Source organism: Sciurus carolinensis, chromosome 11 (assembly GCF_902686445.1).
Source record: "Sciurus carolinensis chromosome 11, mSciCar1.2, whole genome shotgun sequence".
In the NCBI taxonomy this organism is placed as follows: domain Eukaryota; kingdom Metazoa; phylum Chordata; class Mammalia; order Rodentia; family Sciuridae; genus Sciurus; species Sciurus carolinensis.
The window spans coordinates 111,860,170-111,872,583 of NC_062223.1; positions in this window are offsets into that span (position 1 = coordinate 111,860,170).

Here is a 12,414-nt window from a genome sequence, read left to right on the forward strand (position 1 = left end):
GTGGTTGTGAGTGATGGCTGACATAGTGTCAATGTTGCCTCCTCAACCCTCAACTATGTTGGTAGCCCTGCCAAATTTGTGGCCAGGGCACTTCCTCCCCTCTCCAAACTGATTTACTGTCCCTCAAGACTACAGCAGAATTATGGGCTTACATATCATTGGTTTATTTCCTCTGTGACTTAGAAACTTGGAGAACACGATAATTTTTTAAAAATTATTTTACTCTCTTGTTTTATCTAACAAGCTTAGTACATCAAAATATTCTTCAGACCAAATGAGAGTTAACCACTAGATTATCTTGGACTCAGTATACTTTTTTTTTGTTTGTTTGTTTGACACTAATAAAAATGACAGTTTTTATTTTGTTATTATTAGCAATATAAGTTCTGCTAAATATGAACTTTAAAAATTAATTTTGTAGGGGTGCATTATAATTATATATAATAAAACATTGTGATTTCATGTGATATAGTTGCACATGCCCAAAACATAATTTGGTTAATTTCATCCTCCAGTACCTCCCCTTTCCCTCTCTCCTAAATCTGGGTATTCTTAAATGAATTACAAATAATATTAGCAAATAAATTATTTTAAAAATTGATATAATATTTGTGATGCTTTGAAAGCTTTGAGTTATAAAATCTACAAAATTAGAAAATAAATTATTCTTTTTTTAACTTATTTTTATTGTAAACAAATGGGATACATGTTGTTTCTGTTTGTACACGGAGTAACAGCATACCATTTGCGTAATCAGACATTTACATAGGGTAATGATGTTTGATTCATTCTGTTATTTTTTCCTCCCCCCAACCCCTCCCACCCCTCTTTTCCCTCTATACAGTCCCTCCTTCCTCCATTCTTGCCTCCCTCCCACCCCCCATTTTGTGTCATCATCCGCTTATCAGTGAGATCATTCATCTTTTGGATTATTGAGATTGGCTTATCTCACTTAGCATGATATTCTCCAATTTCATCCATTTGCCTGCAAATGCCATAATTTTATTATTCTTTATAGCTGAGTAATATTCCATTGTATATATATACCACAGTTTCTTTATCCATTCATCAATTGAAGGACATCTAGGTTGGTTCCACAATCTGTTTGTTGTGAATTGAGCAGCTATGAACATTGATGTGGCTACATCTCTGTAGTATGCTGATTTTAAGTCCTTTGGGTATAGGCCAAGGAGTGGGATATCTGGGTCAAATGGTGGGTCCATTCCAAGCTTTCTGAGGAATCTCCACACTGCTTTCCAGAGTTGCTGCACTAATTTGCAACCCCACCAGCAATGTATGAGTGTACCTTTTTCCCCACATCCTCTCCAACACCTATTGCTGCTTGTATTCTTGATAATCGCCATTCTAATTGGGGTGAGATGGAATCTTAGGGTAGTTTTGATTTGCATTTCTCTTATTACTAAAGATGTTGAACATTTTTTCATATGTTTGTTGATTGCTTGTAGATCTTCTTCTGTGAAGTGTCTGTTCATATCCTTAGCCCATTTGTTGATTGGGTTATTTATATTCTTGGTGTAGAGTTTTTTGAGTTCTTTATAGATTCTGGAAACTAGTGCTCTATCTGAAGTATGATTGGCAAAGATATTCTCCCACTCTGTAGGCTCTCTCTTTGCATGGCTGATAGTTTCCTTTGCTGGGAGAAAGCTATTTAGTTTGAATCTATCCCAGTTATTGATTCTTGCTTTTATTTCTTGTGCTATGGGAGTCCTGTTAAGGAAGTCTGATCCTAAGCCAACAAGTTGAAGATTTGGACCTACTTTTTCTTCTATAAGATGCAGGGTCTCTGGTCTGATTTCAAGGTCCTTGATCCATTGTGAGTTGATTTTTGTGCCGGGTGAGAGATAGGGGTTTAGTTTCATTCTGTTGCATATGGATTTCCAGTTTTCCCAGCACCATTTTTGAACAGGCTGTCTTTTCTCCATTGCATATTTTTGGCACCTTTGTTTAGTATGAGAAAATTGTATTTATTTGGGTTTGTGTCCATGTCCTCTATTCTGTACCATTGATCTACCTGTCTATTTTGGTGCTAATACCATGCCTTTTTTTTTTTTTTTTTTTACTATTGCTTTGTAGTATAGTTGAAGTTCTGCTATTGTGATACCCCCTGTTTCATTCTTCCTGCTAAGGATTGCCTTAGCTATTCTGGGTTTCTTATTCTTCCAGATGAATTTCATGATTGCTTGCTCTATTTCTGTAAGGTACATCATTGGGATTTTAATTGGAATTGCATTCAATCTGTATAGCACTTTTGGTAGTATGGCCATTTTGACAATATTAATTCTGCCTATCCAAGAACATGGGAGATCTTTCCATCTTCTAAGGTCTTCCTGAATTTCTTTCTTCAATGTTTTGTAGTTTTCATTGTAGAGATCTTTTACCTCTTTGGTTAGATTGATTCCCTAATTTTTTTTTTTGAGGCTATTGCAAATGGAGATTTTTTCCTCATTTCCCTTTCAGCTGTTTCATTGCTTGCGTATAAAAATGCTTTTGATTTATGCGTGTTGATTTTAGAGCCTGCTGTTTTGCTGAATTCATTGATGAGGTCTAGAAGTTTTCTGGAGGAGGTTTTTAGATCCTCTAAATATGGAATCATGTCATCAGCAAATAGTGACAGCTTAAGTTCATCTTTTCCTAATCGTATCCCTTTAATTTCTTTGGTCTGCCTATTGCTCTGTCTAGAGTTTCGAGGACAATGTTGAATAGAAGTGGTGAAAGAGGACATCCCTGTCTTGTTCCCATTTTTAAAGGGAATGGTTTCAGTTTTTCTCCATTAAGAATGATGTTGGCCATGGGCTTAGCATAAATAGCCTTTACAATGTTCAGGTGTGTTCCTACTATCCCTATTTTTTTCTAGTGTTTTGAGCATGAAGAGGTGTTGTATTTTGTCGAATGCTTTTTCTGCATCAATTGAAATAACCATATAATTCTTATCCTTAAGTCTATTGACATGATGGATTACGTTTATTGATTTACGGATGTTAAACCATCTTTGCATTCCAGGGATGAACCCCATTTGATTTTGGTGCACAATTTTATTAATATGTTTTTGGATACGATTTGCCAATATTTTGTTAAGGATGTTTGTATCTATATTCATCAAGGATATTGGTCTAAAATTTTCTTTCCTTGATGTGTCTTTTCCTGGTTTGGGTATGAGGGTGATATTAGCTTCATAGAATGAGTTCAGTAGGGTACCTTCCTTTTCTATTTCCTGGAATACTTTGAGAAGTATTGGAATGAGTTCTTCTTTGAAGGTCTTGTAGAACTCGGCTGAGAATCCATCTGGTTCTGGACTTTTCTTGGATGGTAGATTTTTAATGACTTCTTCTATTTCATTGCTTGATATTGATCTGTTTAAATTGTGTATGTCCTCCTGGTTCAGTTTGGGAGGAGCATATGTCTCTAGAAATTTGTCAATGTCTTCGGTAGTTTCTACTTTGTTGGAATACAGATTTTTGAAGTAGCTTCTCATTATGTTCTGTATCTCAGTAGTGTCTGTTGTGATATTTCCTTTTTCATTACGAATTTTAGTAATTTGAGTTTTCTCTCTCCTTCTCTTTGTTAGTGTGGCTAAGGGTTTGTCTATTTTGTTTACTTTCTCAAAGAACCAACTTTTTGTTTTGTCAATTTTTTGAATTGTTTCTTTTGTTTCGATTTCATTGATTTCAGCTCTGATTTTAATTATTTCCTGTCTTCTACTACTTTTGCTGTTATTCTGTTTTTCTTTTTCTAGGGCTTTGAGCTGTAATGTTAGGTCATTTAGTTGTTGACTTTTCATTCTTTTCTGGAATGCACTCCATGCAATGAATTTTCCTCTTAGTACTGCTTTCATAGTGTCCCAGAGATTTTGATATGTTGTATCATCATTCTCATGGACCTCTAAGAATATTTTTATTTCCTCCCTGATGTTTTTTGTTATCCGTGTTTCATTCAATAGCATATTATTTAGTCTCCAGGTGTTGGAGTAATTTCTGTTTTTTATTTTGTCCTTGATTCTATTCTCAGTCCATTATGATCCGATAGAACACAAGGCAGTATCTCTATTTTTTTGCATTTCCTAAGGGCTGCTTTGTGGCATATCATATGGTCTATTTTCAAGAAGGTTCCATGTGCTGCTGAGAAGAAAGTGAAACCACTGGTTGATGGATGGAATATTCTATATATGTCTATTACGTCTAGGTTATTGATCGTGTTATTGAGTTCTATGGTTTCTTTGGTTGGTTTTTGTTTGGAAGATCTATGTAGTGGTGACAGTGGTGCATTAAAGTCACCCAGAATTATTGTGTTGTGGTCTATGTGACTCCTGAAATTGAGAAGGATTTGTTTGATGCACAGGGATGCACCATTGTTTGGGGCATAAATATTTACTATTGTTATGTCTTCCTGATTTATGGTTCCCTTAAGCAGTATGAAATGTCCTTCTTTATCCCTTCTGACTAACTTTGGCTTGAAGTCCACTTTATCTGATATAAGGATGGAAACCCCCACTTTTTTACTGAGTTCATGTGCATGGTAGGTTTTTTCCCATCCTTTCACCTTTAGTCTGTGGATGTCTTTTTCTATGAGATGAGTCTCTTTCAGGCAGCATATTGTTGGGTCTTTCTTTTTAATCCAATCTGCCAGTCTATGTCTTTTTGATTGATGAGTTTAGGCCATTAACATTCAGGGTTATTATTGAGATATGATTTGTATTCCCAGTCATTTGGCTTATTTTTGGTTTTTAGGTTGGCTTGGTTTCTCCTTTGAGTGGTTTTTCTCTAAGGTAGTTCCTCTCTTTGCTCTCCTCCATTGCTGTTTTTCATTTTCTCCTCATGGAATATTTTGTTGAGAACTTTCTGTAGCACAGGCTTTCTATTTGTAAATTCTTTTATCCTTTGTTTATCATGGAAGGATTTTATTTCATCTTAAAATCTGAAGGTTAGTTTTGATGGGTATAGGATTCTTGGTTGGCAACCATGTTCTTTCAGAGCTTGAAATACGTTGTTCCAGGCCCTTCTAGCTTTTAGAGTCTGAATTGAGAAGTCAGCTGCTATCCGTATTGGTCTCCCCCTATATGTAATATGATGCTTTTCTCTCGCAGCCTTCAAAATCCTATCTTTATTTTGAATGTTAGGCATTTTCTTTGCTTTTTTTTTTTTTCACTTTTGAATTGTTTATTTCCAAAATTTGTAATTTAATATTTTTGGACTGGTAGGTTATAAGTAACTAAAACCACATAAAGTTAGCACCCAGATAACACAGGAACACTGTATACGGTACATAGGATAATCATTCTCCCTTTAAAGATAAAAATCTAAGTCAATAAAACATTAAGCAACTTGCTCAAGACAAGAGAGTAAAAGAATTAGAACTTAAACCCAAGACTGAGTAATATCAAAACCAGGACTCAGCATTTTGGGGTACTTATATTATAATTATCTTTATTTTAATTCCCACATTTATTAATCAGATTCTTGCTGTATTTTTTTTTTGTTTTTTTTTTTTGAGAATCTCTATATCTTTGTTGAAATGATCTTTTGCTTCCTGCAGTTGCTCTTTCAGCTTATTGGTATTATCATTCATTGCCTGCATTTGCTCTCTTATCTCATCCTTTGCTTCACGAATCATCTTAATTGTGTACAATCTGAAGTCCTTTTCTGACATTTCTTCTAATATACTGTCATTGGATTCTATTAATATAGAATCTAGATTTGTTTGGATCATTTTCTTCCCTTGTTTTTTCATGTTGTTCATGTATCTTCCCTTTAGCAATGCAGATCTGGGGTATTACAGATTTCCCCTATAGGCTTATAGTGGCCCTATAAATCCTATAGGGTTTCCAAAACCTTTTCTTTAAGGGGAGATCAATATTAGCAGCGCCGAATTCAGACACTATGCAATCCTAGACCAAATAGCCCCTATGAGGACAATAACAAAATTGTCATAATAAACAGAATGAGTTTAAATATTATCTTCAGTAAAACAAACAGATTTGCAATAAGGTCTGCAGTTTCAAATGGAGGACAAAGAGGATGCAGAGGGATGTAGAATGTGGCTGTTAATGGGATAAGAAAAGAATATACAGAAGTTCTAGATAATAGAAAAGGTGAGAGTGTAATCAAAAGAAATTGGATGTTAGCATGCAAAAAAGGGAGAAAGAGACTCTGAGGGAACAGGTAAACAAAAGGAAAAGAGAGCAAGAAAAGTAAAGAAATAAAAACTTAAATTTTTTCAATAAGGATAAAAAAGAAAATCGACAGTTTAACAGTCATATAGTAATGAAACCTCCCAGTGTTCAGTAGCCTGATGCATGAGAGCTACCTGACAATGAGCTTCAAGCCTCCAGCAGGCATCTCAGGATGGGATTTGCCCCACCCAAAGATTGGAGCTATGGCTTCCAGGATTATCCAAGATGGCCACTCTGGCTTTGAAATGTGTTGGCAAATGGGGAGCTGCAGCTCAGGGTGTGGCCATGGTGAGCAGGAGGTCCTGAAGGTGGGATGCGGTTGGTCAGGCAGGGTTCCTGGAGGTCGGGTGTGTTTGGTGTGCTTGTGGGATCCTGGAGGCCGGTTGCAATCAGTCGGTCTGGGGGCCCGGTGATAGGGCGCAGTCAGTTGGTCTGGGGGTCCTGGTGGCAGGGAGCAGTCAGTCGATGTGAGGGCCCCAGAGGCAGGGAGTGATCGGTTGGGCTGAGGGATCCTGGAGACGGGACTCAGTCAGACCGGCCAGGGGTCCTACGGGGCCAAGCTGTTGTCTCAAAATGGTGGCAGCCACGTGTAATCAAACCTGCAGGTACTGTAACAGTGAACTTCCAGGCAACAGCAGGCAGCTGGTACTCCACTGGCGGTTGGTGATCAGTTTGCTGACTGTTGTCGGAAGATCGGGAGGTGAACCTCGTGTATTGGGTGATGGATAGGTGTAAGGCAGGCGATGGACAGGTGAGAGACAGGCAAATGGCAGATGATAGGCACCTGACAGTGAGCAATCTGCACTCAAAAAATGGGTCGATATGCTGGCAGACTGCAGGTGATCACAGCAGACAAATGGGGTAAACAGCAGCGGATCGATAAGCAGCAAAAACTGCCTTACCAAGAAACAGATATCCTCTGCTTGAAACCGGAGTTCCGGAGCGACAAGGAACACAGCCTCCCTCTAGTCTGCCATCTTGGATCTCCCCAGTATACTTTTTTGTTTAAAGTTTTTTTTCTTTTATTCTTTTAGTTACAGATGGACACAATACCTTTATTTTGTTTATTTATTTATATGTGGTGCTGAGGATCGAACCCAGTGTCTGACATGTGCTAGGAAAGTGCTCTACCACTGAGCCACAACCCTAGTCCATCAGCGTACATTTTAACCCAAACTTTCTCAACATCCCACCTAAACACTGTCAATATGACCTCTATCTTTTTACACTACCTGGGAAATTTTAACTAGTAAACTTACCCAATTTTTTTTTTTCTAATTTCCATATTAGGTAAAATAAATGCAAATAGAAAAAAATTTAAACCTTCTCTGGAGGGGTGAGCATTTGACTCAGTGGTAGAGCACTTGCCTGGTATTCAGGAGCCCTGAATTCTATCCCCAGCACTGCAAAAAATAAAATAAATTAATTTAAAAATTTCCATGGAGAATTGTCCAGCTTTTCAATTTTTAGAGCCCAAGTTTCTGAGTTGGTGGACAACTGAAGTTTTAGTTTTGGATTTTCCCTTCTTTTCTTTCACATCACTTCAGTTCTATACTAAACTGCCTTTTACATCTTATTTTCTGTTTCTCACAATATTGTCTAAAAACACTAACTGGCATTATGACATTAATCTTGACTTTATGTGTAAACTTTTTTTTTTTTTTTGGTGGTACTGAGGACTAAACCAAGGGGCACTTTGCCACTGAGCTTCATCCCCAACCCTTTTTAATTTTTTATTTTGAGACAGGGTCTCACTAAGTTGCTGTGGTTGACCTGGAACTTGGGTTCCTCCTGCCTCAGCCTCCTGAGTTGCTGGGACTCCAGGCTGCACCACCTACCCTGGCTCATGTGCATCTTCATTTGCTTCCCAGGATTTGCTCTCATACTTCCACAGCTCTCACTGTGAAGATGGGTAGGTACATTCCTCTGCCATTGCTCAATGACTGCCATTCCTTATTCATGATCATATCTGAGATTTCACATACATCATTTTATTATTCACTCATATATATTAAGTATTTACTGTGTACCAAGCACTATGCTGGGCTCTGGGGATACCAGGATAAAGAAAACACCAGAAACTCACAGGCTCAATGAGAAAGCATGCAAGACAATAGACAGGCATTGTGCTCAAAACTAAACTCCTGGTGATGGCTTTCTTCTTCCTTCTTCTTTCCTCCTCCTCCTCCTCCTCTTACTCCTCTTCCTCCTCCACTTCCTCCTCCTCCTTCTCCTTTTCTTTCTCCTCCTCCTCCTCTTCCTCCTCTTCCTCCTTCACCTCCTCCTCCTCCACCTCCTCCTCCTCCTTCTCCTTTTCCTTCTCCTTCTCTCTCCTCTTCTTTTTTCTTTTTCTTTATTTTTTGGTACTGATGATTGAATCCAGGAGTGCTATACTATGAGTTACATCCTTAGTCCTTTTTATTTTATTTTGGGACAGTGTCTCCCTAACTTTGAGCCCCCTACCGCAGCCTCCCAAGTAGCTGGGATTATAGGCATGCACCATTGTGCCTGACTGTGACTTTGTTTCTAAATAGATTTTTCAAAACTTGGAAGTGAGTATCTTGACTAATGTTGGGCACTGGACTTTTTATTTTTCTTTTCTATTTGACATTTGTATTGTGTGTGTGTGTGTGTGTGTGCATAAAAAAATGAATGCATCAATATTTTAGTTTATAAACCAGTTCTTTAAGAGCATAGCCACAACTGAACCTCTGATGGCTAATGGGACAAATTTAAGGATCTGACCCTTAAACATGAAGCCCATATCCGTGTCTCCTGGTGAACCTCCAAGGATCAAACAAGAGACCCCCATATGGATAGTCAATGGTCTTCTTTCTCCTTTTCAACATAAAGAACATCCCATTCCCAAGTGAGGTGATGCTTGTCTGTAATCCCAGTGACTTGGGAGACTGAGGCAGGAGGCTGAGGCAGGAGGATCCTAAGATCAAATTTACCCTCCGCAACTCAGCAAGGTCCTATGCAACTTAGTGAGACATTGTCTCAAAATAAAAAGACATTGGAAAAAGGGCCAGGATGTGGCTCAGTGGTAAAGTACCCCTGGGTTCAATCCCCAGGACCAAAAAAAAAAAAAAAAAAAAAAAAAAAAAACCCACCAAAAAACAATAAAACCCCAATGCTCCATAATGCCAGAAAAAGAAAGGATTCCTGAGAAATCACAAGCTTTTTTTCTTTTCTCTTTCACTTATATTTATGTTGTAACTAACATGTAAGAAGGATTCCTCTTCCTGTGTTGCTTTTAATTTTGGCATCACTCAAAGTAGAAATGGATTCGATGGCCTAAGTATTATGTTCTGGGCAATAAACATCTTAACTAGAGAAGTGAGCCAGCAGGGTCCATGAAACTTATGAACCAAGATTAGTCACCCTGGTAGTGGAGCTGCTTAATGGGAATATAACTTTCTCTTCAGGTCATTTCCCTTGAAATTGGGTGGAAATCCCCATGCCTATTGCTCAATTTGGTAGCTGCAAAAAAATGAGCAAAGACAACTCAAAAGCTGTTAAGTATTTGATTCATCACAATAGTTAATCCATTTTGTTTTGAACTTTCTTCTACATTCTTTAAACAAGTATGAATTATTAGAACCATTTATATTAGCAATTAAAAAGGAAAGATGATTAGCAAAAACTATTCTGTTTGGGGAATGTTTAAAATGAATTTAATTCCAATTTTTAGATGATTTGAAATGAATTAGTCCTGTGCTTTCTTTAAAAAAAAGAGTGTACCTTGTGGGGACAGTATTATTACTTTTGAATGCCAGTAAGACTAATTAATCTAATTATCTATCTCAGGGTTTTAATGTCTTTTTCTAAAACTTAACTCATTTCTTTTCCCCATTGCAAAGGAAAAGTAAACTTTAATTTCAAAGCTGAATTTGGGAATTGAGAATACACAGATTCTTTCTCAAGTTCTAAGCTAATTTATTTTAAGTATTGTTAGATGACTGCAGAAGTTGATATTCTTTTTTTTTTTCTTCCTTTTTTTTTGTGGTTCTGGGGATCGAACTCAGGGCCTTGCGCTTGCCAGGCAAGCACTCTACAGCACTCTACAGCTATCTCCCCAGCCTGAACTTGAGATTCTTGAGGGTAAGGTTTCCCTGATGGCATTAATAGCTTTATAAGAAGAGGAAGAAAGAACTGTGCTGACATGACTTCTCATCACCATGTGATACCCTCTGCCAAGTCATCCTGCAACAAGAAGGCCCAGGCCTTTGCCAGGCACTGAACAGATGTCAATACCATGTTCTTGGACTTAGTCTCCAAAACTGTGATCCAATAAACTTCTATTCTTTACAAATTACCTGATCTCAGGTATTTCATTATAGCAACAGGAATTGGACTAAGATACCTCCCTTCCCTCTTCCAATTTCTTTTACTTTTTTTTTTAAAGTACTGGAGATAGAACCTAGGGCCTTGTGATTGCTAGGCAAGTACTCTGTCACTGAGCTCTATCCCCGGTCCATATTCCAATTTCTTTAATTTTCATAGCTTTAAGAAGGAGGTAGAAAATGTATAGGAAGTCAGGAATCTCTTGAAAGGATAGCCTATGGGAGTCCAATCTCTTACTCCAACATTCAAGGTTAGATAGCCTTGATTGGAGGAAAATGGCATGGTTCGGTTCTAGATTTGGTGGCAGGGAGGTCCATTTCCCTGCCATAGAACCTGCCATAATGACGGAGATGGAGCCGGTGATTGGGTCTCTGCACTGATGAATTGAGGAAGAGAAAAACAGATCTCTTAGTCTGTTAGGTAGCCTGGGCTGGAACCCATTTTCTCAGGGAAGACTCACCTGCTGGGGAAGTAGCTGCATCAAAACATCTCCAAATCTCATTTGGAGAACCCCTGATAGAACTGGCATGAGCTTGTCCTGTCCCGAGGAACTCTTTAGACTGTTGCAGAGTGGAAAGTTCCTCTGACTTCCATCAGGACATCTGTGACACTAGGTCCCAGAGTGACTCTTCCAGGAACAACCTGTCTGAGCAATGACAGCATCCTTGAGTCTCAAATGCTAAGCAGACCCAAACCTCTTTTCCCCCTCTTGGACATGTATCGTCACACAGGGGCTTCTGCATGCCTAAGGGGAGTTGGGACCTTAAGAGATGGAATGGGACTTGCATATGGGGGTCTGAACATTACCATCTGTGGGGAGGGCATTGGCCACACCTCCAATTGTGCAGGTGAACACTACAATTACCTGAGTGATGATTTGCACATGTAAGGCAAATTCAAACTTAAGAGACTCAGTTCTCCCTGTTAAAAATAAGGGAAGAAATGTGCTTTGGTCTCTTTTCTTAGAGCATTAAGTTTAGGAAACTTGTAAATTCTTTCCCCTTCTTTGAAGTATATGAAATCCTTTTAAAATTTAAATAAGCCTTTGCCTAGGGATATTTTTTTCAAGTACTTGGGAGGCATCTCTTTGGAATGAAACATCCAGGGAATATAATATCTTTATATTTCAGTTTCAATGGGAGGGTAGGAGGCTAACTTCAGTAAACACCTAGCTCTCAGTTGCAAAGCTATCTTCTGTCACAAAGATAGGACAAGTTTATTTCTCCTTTGTCTGAAACCAATTAACTAACACAGATGGCTGCCCCTATTACCTGGTAAATTTAGGATGAACTGTGTGTAATAAGTGGTGCTTCCAGGTCCTCTTATTTGAGAACTATTTATGGTTGATCTTGAGAACACGTATAGAGGGTTTATCTGCTTAACCATGTGAAAGGGTGAGATTCCTTTCTGTCTTTGCAACTCCTAGTGGGCCGCATGGAATGTGCATGACACTCTGGTTTAATGCATATTCAATAATAAAAGTGTTCTCTTTCTCTTGGCTTGTTGAGAGGTTTTCTGGGTTGGGAGAAGATTTTTAATTGTATTTTCCCAACACACGCTCATATCACAACTGAAAAGTTTATATCCAGTTGACTTCAAAGACCTGACTTCTAAATGATTCCCTCATATTTTACCACAGAATCGCCTTATCTTTTTTCCTTCTGTTTCTTCCTCATCCCCTCAGTTTCTCCCATTTTCTTATATTGTCTCTCTGTCTTTTATCTGGTTAAAAGACAATGTTCAAAATAACGTAAAGTCATTGTAAGCAAAGATAACCAAAATGGTTTCGGCACCATAATGAAAGTACAAATAACCAGAACAGGAGCAGATTGTTGAATTCAGCACAGCCTTTATTTTGCCACAGAGTCATTTTCTGGGTA